This window comes from Acanthopagrus latus, chromosome 22 (genome assembly GCF_904848185.1).
Source record: "Acanthopagrus latus isolate v.2019 chromosome 22, fAcaLat1.1, whole genome shotgun sequence".
Lineage (NCBI taxonomy): Eukaryota > Metazoa > Chordata > Actinopteri > Spariformes > Sparidae > Acanthopagrus > Acanthopagrus latus.
Window position 1 is genome coordinate 8678588 of NC_051060.1, and position 12957 is coordinate 8691544.

The 12957-nt window shown below is 39.5% G+C and overlaps 1 protein-coding gene and 1 long non-coding RNA gene across 2 annotated transcripts in view; one reads left to right on the forward strand and one right to left on the reverse strand.

The window, feature by feature from the left end:
• Positions 1-12957, reverse strand: part of LOC119012419 (exostosin-1) — a 264612-nt gene that overhangs the window by 139456 nt on the left and 112199 nt on the right. The gene's annotated exons all lie outside the window — the stretch shown is intronic.
• On the forward strand, positions 3509-4799 carry LOC119012422. Its single transcript, XR_005072471.1, has 4 exons — positions 3509-3662; positions 3770-3903; positions 4139-4154; positions 4544-4799. It is a non-coding gene; the product is annotated as an uncharacterized LOC119012422 (long non-coding RNA).

A 12957-nucleotide genomic window follows, 5' to 3' on the forward strand; every position in this document is an offset into this window, starting at 1 on the left:
GACATGAAGCTCTTGAGATATACGTAGTGATTTTTTGTCACAGCTTTAACCAATTCTGAAAAATGTAATGTAACATTTTTGACAGTGAAAACGATCCTGCTGAATAAAAAGCTACAATACAAACAGGTACTTATTCAAACTTTTATAAATAAAGTTATTTAATATGATGATATTTTGCTGATAAAACAAATGAATTACTTATTTTCACAGCAAAAACATCATGAATTCTCTTTGTAATCATATTAACAATTATGGGACAGAACTTCTAGTGGTTACAATTTGTGAGGCTGTAGAGCCAGGGGATGATATGCAATGCTGTGTAATGTTGTCTTCCCATATAAACAATAACATGTCAAGTCATTAGAAAGGGAAATAAGATCAACATCTTATCATTCACATACAGACATTGGCATTGCAAAGTACAATGATGATACAAAATGACTAGATAAGCCCATTCTTGTAAAAAGACGAGTGACTCACGACTGCTTGGCAAAGACGCCCACATCACCTGTAGATCTCGCTGTGCTCAATTTGCTCTCTGTGACTCAATCCAGCCGTGGAAAGGTGAGAAGTCAAATTTAATCTTCATGGTACTTTATTATACAAAAAGTCTTTTGAATGAGATATTATGAGCTTTGACGCGGAATAATAAAGGCAGTGAATGATTCTGGATGTGGCCACTGTGTTGTGTGTTTCAGGATGAAGGGTGTTATGATCTTTCTGGTGCTGACGCTGGTCGTCCTCATGGCCGAACCCGGGGAGAGTGGAGCTGTCATGTCTACAATTAGATGTAAGGGAAACCCCCCGATCTGCATCCAGACCAGAGGAAGAGGTAAATCACAAGTGTTCATACATACTGAGTTGACTTTAACAGACAGACCTCAGATTTACACAAGCAGCAGGCTACTTCAGTCTGTGATTAACAAATCACACTTGACTGTACTAACTTACTACATACAACTTCACTTAGTTCTGTGTTTAGCTTAAATCTTTTATTTAGTCCTGATATCTCATCTAACAAAAATACAGAGAGCATCACTCGTGTTCGAATTTCAAAGATTTCAAATTAATTAAAAAAAAAATACTTGTTCAATTTATGTCTTCATACTAATGTCATGTTCATCTTTTTGTCTCATTAGCACTCGACATTGCTAAACGGTAAGAACTACATAGTTATTTCTGTTGATTTCAAACACACAAATAAAAAAATCCAAAGACTGTGTGAAATGCCTCAAAATATCAAACAACGTAAGCATCAGTATGAACCAGGTCCCAAGCTGATGCTTTAAATCCCCTTATTTTTTCAAACCAATTTGAATTTGTGATTATATAACAGAGAGTGAAGAAGAAAGTGGACACATTTCAGAAAATTTAATAATATGATTAACTGATTACTTTCTATTTTTTCCCCAATAGACGTGGATTAATTGGACGATGGGAGTGAAGCTATACTATCAGGACTGAGTCTGTTCTTGACTCTGAGGATATAGTTGGAGCTATATCTTTGTGCTTTGCAAAGCAAGAAATAATTGGTTGTGTAAACATGAAACTCTTGAGATGTAGTGACTTTAGTCACAGCTGTAACTGATGTTTAAAAATGTCAAATTGCTTGATAGTGAAAACTATCCTGCTGAATAAAGCTGCATTACAAAAGACAATCTCTGTTTTGTGGTGCACTGGTCATATTTCTTTCTGTTTCTGAATGCTCTTATTTCCCTGTTAAAGAAGTACTTTGGAAATGATTCAATGCTGGCATTTTCTTGATTAAAAGACAAAAAGTATATAAAACTTCAGAAAAAAGGGTTAAACACGCACCTGATTCCAACATTTCAGAAGCTGGAACCATCAAATGTTTGTCATTTCTGCTTGAAAATTGACAAAAGATAATGATAAAAAAAAGGTGGTGAGTAACCAGAAAACGTTTGCCTCTTTGCTACAGATGACGTTCTTTTAAAGGCCTTGTCCATCCACACAGGTGTCGTTAATTGTTGTGGGTGATAAGACTAATAAACATGATAACAGGTAAATTTATCCTAACCTAACAGAAGGATGAGGGAGGTGTCAGTCCATTTGTACACTTCCACACTTGAGATGTGCAACCTGACCTGATCCCTATGGAATACCTGGCACAGCCTCTGGCTAGGGCTGGGATGGGAAATACATAATTAGGGCTGGGCTGAGTTAGGTGCTCTATTTTTATATATTTTGTTCATGTTGTTGGCTACTCTACCGTCTTTGCTCCTTGCTGAAGCACCGACCAGGTCTCTGTGACACACACCCCGTCATCACTGCTGAGCTGGTAATAAGGCCGCTTACAGTGACATACACAAAACACACAGTGCACAGGTGCAGTGCTGCTGCGCATCCCTCTGTGTGTACGTTATCCTCTGTCGATGGATCAGACCAGACGAGTCATAAAAAATATCATCCGTATCAACATCAGGTGGGCTCAGAGCTTGAAATTAGTCTTAAATATTAATGACAATACCTGCACTGATTCTCCAGCAGCTGAAACAATGTGTATCTCTACAATAACGTGTGCATTTGTGCACGACTAACAGCTAATAAACCTCTAGTTTTGTTGATTAAACGTGCCATGATATGTGTTACAGTACATTAATGAATTCATAGAAATGTTTAAAATAACTTGAAAAGTAGCCTCTCAAATGTCTGAATCATGCATTTTTGAATAGCAGGAAACAGACTGAGCTTTTGACCTCAGTTGGTCTAGGGTTGCTGTTGCTTTCTGCTGCCTCAAGAGAGCAATCTGCCGTCAGTGCGCCTGACTACACCTCATTTTAAGACCAACGCGTCCAGGGGTGCAAAAGTCAATTTCCGGTACTCGGGTTTAGACCCGGGCGAGGGCTTAAAATGTTGCATTACGTGTTTTTTTTTGGGTCGGGCCTATAATCCACAACAAAGGGCATTAAAGCACATGCTGGGGCTTTAAAGTTGTGCACTGATGTGTTTTTGTGTTGTGTGGCAGGCTGTTAGTCAGTGTCACTGTCTGTCTGTCACATATCTCTGATGTTACTGCTTCATCCAAATAGACTGAGAACCTCCCAAAACACCCCCACCCCACATTTTATCTACATTACTTAACTGTGTGGTCTGACATGTTTCAGGTCTCTTTACCAAAGTGCCAAACTATAGTTTTGACTCTCTCTGTTGATAATTTGACTCATTTTTTCATATATAATATTCGCTTGCCCCTTCTTTAACTTGGTATAGAAGAGTGGAAAGAGCCTCACCTACAGTGGACTACCATCAGTCTAAGCATGATAATGACAGCTCTGTTAAGTGAACAGTGTTCTTTTTGAACATATGGTTTCAGCTTTATTTTTGCCAATAAAACAAATAAATTACTTAATTGGCCTCACAAAACTCATAGAGCATAGAGTGTTGTGTAACATCTGTTAACGTGCAAACAATAAAATGGCTCATCATTACAAATTGAGATAAGATCAACATCTTGTCATCCATTTGCAGAACTTGGCATAAACGCAAAACACGATGACCATACAGAATGACTAGACAAGATTATCCATCCTCATCATTATAAGAGACGAGTAACTCACGACTGCTCTGCAAAGACGCCCAGATCACCTCTAGATCTCACTGTGCTCACTTTGCCGTCTGTGACTCAATCCAGCTGTGGAAAGGTGAGAAGTCGAATTTATTCCTCGTGTTACTTGATCATACAAAGAAGTCTTTTAGATGAGATGTGATTATTTTTAAAACTGTTCAGCCACTGTGATGTGTGTTTCAGGATGAAGTGTGTTATGATCTTTCTGGTGTTGACGCTGGTCAGCCTCATGGCCGAACCCGGGGAGAGTGGAGCTGTCATGTCTGCAATTAAATGCAAGGGAAACCCTCCGATCTGTATCCAGACCAGAGGAAGAGGTAAATCACAAGTGTTCATACATACTGAGTTGACAACAAACCACATTTAACTGTATTAACTTACTACATACAACTTCACAATGTTCTGTGTTTAGCTAAAATATTCAACTTAATCCCGGCATCTCAGCAAATAAACCAAAAATCAAGTAAAGAGAGCATCATCAATGTTCTGCTTTCGATGATTTTCACATGGTATGAATGTACTAATATCATTTTTGTCTTTTTGTCTCCTTAGCATTCAGACTGAAAGAGTAAGTACGACTTAGTAACTTCTGTTGATTTCGACCAGGAAAAAATATATATATAAAAATATATATATATCTAAAGACTGTGTGTCTGTGTGCCTCAAACTAATCAAACATAGTAGGCATCAGCATGAACCAGGTCCCCAGTTTCACGTCTTCCTACCTTATTTTATCAAAAAAACATTTAAATTCATGATGATATAACAGAAAGTAAAGAAGCAGATGGACACATTTCAGTAGCTGGAATCAGTGCAATATTATTGAAAAAATGAATCTAATTACTGCAATACTTCTCAACTGTGATTCTGTTGATCAACCTCCGTTGTTAACTTGACTAATTGTTTTCTTCTTTCGTCTCTGTTTTTCCCCTGGTCTCTAACTCGGCGTGCAAACAGTTTGGCAAGGGTCCAAGATGAAGCGGAGTTCGACAAATCAAAGCTATACTTTGAAGACTGATTCAGTTCTTGACTTTGATGATATGGTTGGAGTTATATCTTTGTGCTTTGCAAAGCAAGAAATAATTTGGCTGAGTCAACATGAAGCTTTTGAGATGTAGTGACTTTAGTCACAGCTGTAACTGATGTTGAACAATGTCAAATTGCTTGATAGTGAAAACTATCCTGCTGAATAAAGCTGCATTACAAAAGACAATCTCTGTTTTGTGGTGTTATTTACGTTGAATACATGCTTGTAATTTCATTGGTCATGATAATCAATAACATTGTTTTTTTATTAAGTGAGAGGCACATTTTTATATAAAATAGATCTGAAAAATGTGTGCTGGTGTCACTAGTTTATAAAGTGAAAACTCTTCATACTACCAAATGGTATTAACAATTTATTTACAAAATGCATTCAATGACCACAAAATCCATCAAGTCTTCTGTCATTCCTTCTCTTACATTGGCAAACACTGTATTTATACAGCACATTTTTCAATTGCTAACACACTTTTTTTTAAAACTGTTAAAAAAAACTTTCAGAACAGCATGAAGGCAGATGCGTATTCTTCAGTGACACTACTGAGATATCTAAAAAATGTTTGCACATGTTGATTCTTTTTTATTGATTATTGCAGCCATGGAGTAAAACTCATACTACAGTAATACTACTACTACTACTACTACTACTACTACTACTTAATAATAAAACTTCAGCACGTGTCGCTTAAAGCTGCAGTCTGGAGTTTTGAAACAAAAGTGAACTTTGCCAGAAAATTTGAATGATACAGCTCCCAGATCCCTCCTTCTTCCTCTCTGCTGCGCTGCAGCCCTGACTTCAAAGCTCCTCCCCACAGAGGAGGCTGCTGTACATGAGCAGGCTTGTAACGATGGTAACAAGAGCACATCAAATAACCAAGATGTCACATAACAACAACAACATAGTTATCACTATAGTTCTGATAGTTCTACCGTAAATGACCAAATACTAGCTGGGTTTCAATTAACTGTAGGGTCCCCTTTAAATGCCGGGTGTAGGTGTATATTTTGATAAATAACCGCCGGTTCCAAATAAATGCTGAGTGTAATTTATTTAAAAAAAAAAAAAAAATCAAGGCAGAAGGCATGACCATTGACACTGCTCGTTTTTCTTCTTCGCCTTTTTCATGTATTGTGCTTGCTTTCTGTCAGTCAATATCACACTGATGATCGCCATGGCTCTGGTGCAGCAAAAAAATAAAAAGTACGACTTGAAATTCAAACTTTCTGTCATAAAATATGCAGTGGAAAACTTGGAAGAAGCAGCTATTAGACGTTTCTCTGTTGACCTCAAGAGAGAGAGAGATTGGTGAAAAAATCAAACTGAGCTTCAGCGTCTGTCCGAGGAGGACAGCAAAAGGGCCAGGCTGCCTGGTGCAGGGAGGAAGAAGGCTAGCGAGGAGCTTGAGATAAACGTGGGGATGAGTTATCAGCAAACAGTCACGCCACGAGAGAGTGTCCCGCAAAATGATCAGGGCGATGCACAAATGTACGCCACTGTGAGTGACAGCAGAAATGAGGAGTTTGTGGCGAGTGCTGGTTGGCTAAATCTTTTCCTCCACCAACAACAACTTCACTTGCAGAAGACATACAGTTATTGCCCAGAAGGATGCCAGACAATTCACAGAGAAGCTGGCAAAGTTTGAGACGTGTTCATTTATGATTGAAACATTATGTTGTCTATTTGTGTGTGTGTGTGTGTGTGTGAGTGAGAGAGAGTGAGAGAGAGAGTCTGTTTGTGTGTGAACGAGAGAGATAGAGTATAACAGTAAATGTTATAATTATTTTTATATATGTTTTTGAAATATTGTTCTTTAAGGTGTGTGGCCTGACAGTGGCAGCTGATGGCAGTGAGGACCATTTGATCCACTGTCTCAATAAAGCAGAGCCATGTGCAGCAGGGAGAGACATGTTGGCTCAGGCCAGACAAGGAGAGCAGGAGGATGATGGAGAAGCTGAGCAGCAGGAGGAAGATGAAGGTGAAGAGTTTGAAAATGAAGCCAGTTTGGCTTTATATTGCCTACCTTCCTGAAAAACTGATTCATTCAGCAATCTTTTACTGGATTGAGGTTTAATTGAGTTTGCATAAGAGTGTTGTGTTGACGAAAGACGAAAAACATTTAACTACAGTACTGTAGTTATAGTCATACTGGTTTAATAAAAGAATTTGAGTAAATTACCATATTTTCCCAGTTTTGCTGAGCAAGATTTTTGTCAGGAAGGAATTAAACGCCTGTCCCAAATTGCTGCCTGGTCCCAAATAAACGCTTGGTCTTTTAAGTGATTGAAACAAATAAACACCCCAGCTATTATTTCGTAATTTATGGTATTTCTCACCAATAAAACTAAATTACAATGATGAGTGCCTCATGCTGATCACTCTAGATGTCCTGAGTAACAAACAATATTCCTCACATCATTGTAGGCGAAGTTACCAGCTAATCATTACCCAGTGCAACATTTTTCTCTGAAGCATGATTAACATTATTTCTCTGAACTAATTCAACCACTTAACAGTGTACTGAACACAAACTAACGTTATTATAACTGCCTGGTCATTTGAAAGACACTTTGACTTACCGGTAGCCATAAACACAAAGCTAAACACCGGAGTTAGCATGTAAGATAACAAGCTAGCTAGATTTAGCAACAAGCTACGTAGCTCAACTGCAATGTCATACGGCCATATGCACTACTGTGAGTATTACTGTGATGGATGCCACCTTAACATAGAATGAAACATATATCTATTACCTGTCCAGCAGAAAAGCAGCAAACTCTGCGTCGCTAGAGTCCTTACAAATCCTGCAGCTCCCTCCATTTCTGAAATGACGATATTTATCCTTGTTTTCTCCCTGGCTCAGTCCAATTGTCCAATGGTGGGGCATTTTCTGGCTCTGTTGTCGTTGTCGGTTCTCTGCCAATGTTTACAGTTTGGGCTTTAACTTATCTGACCAGGGGAGGGCAGGCACTGCACCTGTGCAGGGGAGGGGCACTGCCCAGTAGCACTGAATGAGGGAGGGGGGGCTGCTAGCAGTGTATGCATGAGAGTGATTGACACTTTTTAGACACTCACCTTGGTTCTGATTGGTTGTATTAAACCGAGAGTGGTAGAGTCTTGCAAATCAAATTCCAGCCACTAGGTGGACCCACAGGCAGTGGATGTTCACACAGCTGACCTGTATCTTATTCTACTGTCAGGTCATAATGACAATTTTAGCAAATATAACAAAAAAGAAAAAAAAATAGATAGAGACTACAACTTTCATTAATGTTTTCCCATCATACATTCTATAAATTGAAGATGAGTCAGATGTGTGTAGTTGTTCAAAAATGACTGGGCTGAATTGTCAAAAACATTGGAACTCATATTGTCTATTGTATTGTGATGCAGGTATTTACTGTAATGAAACAAAATGTGGTTTTGAACAGAAAATTAATAATGTCATGTCGGGCTGTTGCTGTGATAAGAGTTAAGAAAAAGCGGCCTATCATAAATCAAAGGCCTGTTAGCAATTGAAAAAAGCTGTCCTTCAGTAGAATAACATCTGAATTAGAACTGCAAAGATAATCTGGTCACCGCCCTTCAATTTGTTCATCATCATTTGTTTTCAATTTTCTAGCAAAAAGATTTGACAGCTCCAGCTCCTCAATTCTGTTAAAGTCAACTCAGTATGTATGTGTACTTGTAATTTACCGACTGCATTCTCCGTGATAATATGGAGCAAGTCAGGGACAGGTTGAGAAAGACACTCCCCGGGTACAGAAAAAACCCCTGAGTGCTCTGAAAATCCAGAATCCAGAACATCCATAATCATTCACTGCCTTCATTCACCAGTGTCAAAGCTCATCGCATCTCATCCCAAAGAGTTTGCACATATTAAAGATCTGAATCAAATTATGCTTCTCACCTTCCCACAGATCCAGAAAACTGGTGTCACAGACAGAAAGGGAGCAAAGTGACATCTAGAGGTGATGTGTGTTGCCGAGCAGTCATGAGTTACATCACTCTTTATGTTTTTATCAGTTTTGCAACCCTAAGTGTCTTATCTACTAATTTTGTATTTGTCATTGTATTTTGCATGACCATTTTTTGACCAGAGCTGCCAGTGTTGTTGTTGAGACGACTTAAAACGAAGATAAGTCATGACCAAGACCAGAGTGTATCAAGATCAAGACCAAGACTTTGAGGGGTTGAGACCCAGTCCTAATTTCTTGTTAAACTGTTAAAAATCCTGCCTCTGCAGGTGTTTGCCGGCTGATATATCAATATCGGAAATCATCTGCTGGGTTGATACACATTTTTTGGGGTCAATACCAATGCCAGTATGAGTAGGTAAAGGACTGGTATCTGGTCCTTTGTTAGAGGTGGAACAGTGGGAGCACTGCCAGAGCCCTACAGAAATGACCTCCAGCTGCCTACTGGTGTGCACGTTTCTGACCAGACTGTTAGAAACAGACCCCAAGAGGGTGGCATGAGGGCCTCACGTCCTCTAGTACAACCTGTGCTCATAGCCCAACACCCTGCAGCTTGAATGGCATTTGCGAGGGAACACCAAAGTTGGCAGGTCCACCACTGGCCCCACGTTCTCTTCACAGATGAGAGCAGGTTCCTACCGAGCTCAAGTGACAGGCCTGAAAGAGGCCGTAGACACCATGTTGAACGTTATGTTGCCTGTAACGTCATGCAGCATGACCAGTTTGGCAGTGGGTCAGTGATGGTCTGGGGAGGCACATCCTTTGGAGGGACACACAGACTTCCATGTCATAGCCAACAGTGCCTTGACTGCTGTTAGATTCCAGGATGAAATCCTCAGAGCAACTGTCAGACCTTATGCTGCTGCAATGGGCCCTGGTTTCCTCCTGGTGCAGGACAATGCCTGGCCTCACATGGCCAGAGTGTGTAGGCAGCTCCTAGATGAAGAAGGCATTAATGCCACTGACAGGCCCTCTCGTTCCCCTGACCTAAATCCAAATGAGCACCTATGGGATGTTATGTATTGGTGCACCCGATGCCTCCAAGTACTACCACAGACTATCCAGGAGCTCACTGATGCCCTGGTCCAGGTCTGGGAGAAGATCCCCTAGGACACCATCCGCCAACTCATCAGGTTCATATGTAAAATGTGTATATATATAAAAAAAAAAAAAAAAAATACAGAATTATGTGTGGGAATTTTGTACTGTTTTCTCTGTACAAGAAATGTAACTATAGGTGTGTACTGGTCTTGTGTTGTTTTCCCTCCTGTTTCCTTGTGGTCCTCACCAGTCTGCTTTCCCTGCACACCTGCAATGCATCTTCCTCTTTAGTGTTTCCCTCTTCCAGGAGTTTTTCCGTTTATTTCCCCTCACCTGTGTTTTCTCCGCCTCACTCCACCTGCATCATACCCCCTCGATAGTTTTGTTTGTATTTAAGCCTGTGTGCTCCCTCCCGTCTTTGTCACTTTGTCCTTTTCTTCTCCCGTGTTTCACCTTATCCTCTTCCAGTGTTTGCCAGCGTCTCCCAGTGGTATGTTCCTTGTTTTTTGCTCCTTGCATTTTTACTAGTTTGTACTTTAGCTTTTGTTTTGCTACTTTTGGTATTTACAGTTCTTGGTTTTGTAGACTTTATTTTGTGGTTTTTCAACTTGTGATTAAAGCTTGTTTTTTGTTCTTTATCCTGTCAGCCTCCTGAGAGTGTCTCTGCATTTGGGTCCATTAAACTCTTATTTTTGTCAAACGTAACAACACCTTTTACTATGGTTTATCATCCACCTAAGACCATTTTTTGCAAACATTAGGTTTTCTAGGTGACTCTTGTCTCATAGAAACCATCATTAAGTCTCTCCAGTCACAGTCTTGACTGGTCTTGAAATAAAATCCAATCCTCGCCGTCTGAGTCTGAGACCTGGTCTTTAAACATAGGTCGAGCTGGGGTACTACAACATTAAGAGCTGCACAATTAGTTGAAATCAATATAAAATACATAAATAAAATATAAAATGAAGCAGGGAACAAAGATGGATGTGGTCTGATCAGTGAGTGCTGAGTACTCTACAATAACTACATTATTACATGAGTACTCAGCACTCACTGAGTGGTGGCAGCTGTGGGTCAGAATGTGAACATGTTATCGACTCCTCAGCTACTGTAAAGCCACCACAAGATGTTCTCTAGTTTACATTTCATTTCAGAAAAAATATATCAAGTAACTGTTCAAAGACGAAGCTGACCATTTTACTCCTGAATTCTGAAATACCTTGTTTGCTCTTCTTTTGCTGATACAACTGATAAATTGCTCTCTTTCTTAAGAAACATGTTTTGTCAGTACAATCATGTACAAGCATAAGACATGCAAAAATTATAATAATTAAAAATTACAATATCTAAAAAATATATATAATATTTATATGTGTACTATGTAGTTTTGGGGATTTTTTTTTATGATTAAACAAAACTATATCAAACTCTCTTTGTTTCCATTACTGAATAAAGTGAATAAACAAACCTTAGGGACAACACAATTTCATACTGTTTGACTTTGTTTATATTTGGCGGACCCTGCCACTTTTCTATCTTCAGTGTTCTGGGGACCTCCTGTTCCTCTGAGAACAGCTTGGTTATTCAGATTAGCATTTAAGAGTTTGTGAGTTTGAGTTTGTGCCTTGACACCACTTTTTGAAGGTGTCAGACTCGTCTCAGACTCAACCACTTTTTTTACTTGTTCTTGTTGGACTTGGATATACTAAGCAAAAAATGAATTAACATATATTTAGATTTGTCTTCTGTGGTTGTTTTAATGAGAATGTGGATCTTTCAGATCTGTTTTTGGAATCCCTTTCCAGGTTCCACATTTCAGTGTGTGTCATGCAGTGTAGGACTCTGACTGGTCTTGGCCTTGACTGGGTCTCAACCCCACAAAGTATCGGTCTCGTCTTGATCTTGATACACTCTGGTCTTGGTCATGACTTGTTCCTGTTTTAGGTTATCTTAACAACAATGCTGGCAGCTCTACTTAAAACCCACTTTTGACCACATTACATGCTGATAGTCAGGTGACAGTCTGTGAGGACCCTGAAATGACCCCTGATAACCTCATTAAACAGCAGCAACATTAGCAGCTCACTCCTGAGGATTTCATCATTTCATTTGCTTCATTCACTGCTTATAAAACATTTGGTTCAGTTTTAGGACGTCTACCCCAAACAGATGAAAATAACTTTGGCAGAATCACTTACTCATGTCTTTGAGGAAGTATGATTAGAACATGAGATTAGTGAACCCCTTATCATCCAAGGGCAGAGCTTGGCATTGCAAAACACAAAAACAGAGTGACAAGAAAACTGAGTTGAAGAAAAAATCCATCTTTATAAAGAGACGGATCACTCCGACTGCTCGACACAGACGTCCACGAGATTTCACAGTGCTCTCTTTTCTGTCTGTGACACCAGTTTTAGCAGTTATTTTGGGGGGGCTCTGACAATAAGTGGGAAGGTGAGAAGTAAAAGTCTATTCTTATGTTACTTTACAAGATAAAAAGTTGTTTAAGATGAAGGCAGTGGATGACCGGGATGTGGGCACTGTGATTTGTTCTTCAGGATGAAGTGTGTTATGATCTTTCTGGTGTTAACCCTGGTTGTCCTCATGGCCGAACCTGGGGAGTGCTTTTTTGGACGTCTGAAATCCATATGGAGTGCTGTAAAGCATGGATGGAAAGCCGCAAAGAGTAGATGGAGAGGTAAATCACATCACATATATGTATACATATACGTAAAAAAAATGTGTGTGTTTGTGTACATATACAAGCAACATTTTTCATTTTAAATGGATTTTGGTATAGACTGAATCTATGAACAGACACATAAATGAGCTTAAACAACAAAATTGTGTTTATTTTCATCAGTCTTAACATAAAGTGCCTTCTACCACTGAGAGTGGCTGACAGTCCACTGCAGTGCAAATGGCTCTGAACCCTGCCATCTTTTCGAGCGTGGATTGGCGACACTGCCTGCTCGAACTAGGTGCGTTGTCTATGCCAGCTGCAACATGTTTGGCATTGAGGCGGTAGCAGGGGCTGGAAGTGCTCTGGTAATAGGCAAATTCTTTTTTGCACAATTTGCACACAATTGTGCTTTTATCCAGGTTTCCACCCAGTAGTGTTTTGAAACTAAAATTTCCACCCACCAAACCCTGCAACGACTTCTCATCAGTTTCCATTTCTCAATTTGTGTCCTGTGCATCAGTATTACGGGTTTGCTCAGAACTTGTGCAACAAGCAACGCTCTGAGCTGTTTGGAGTGCAAAAATAGATTGCGATTAAATGCGTTATTCTTTTTGTCGCATTACTTTTT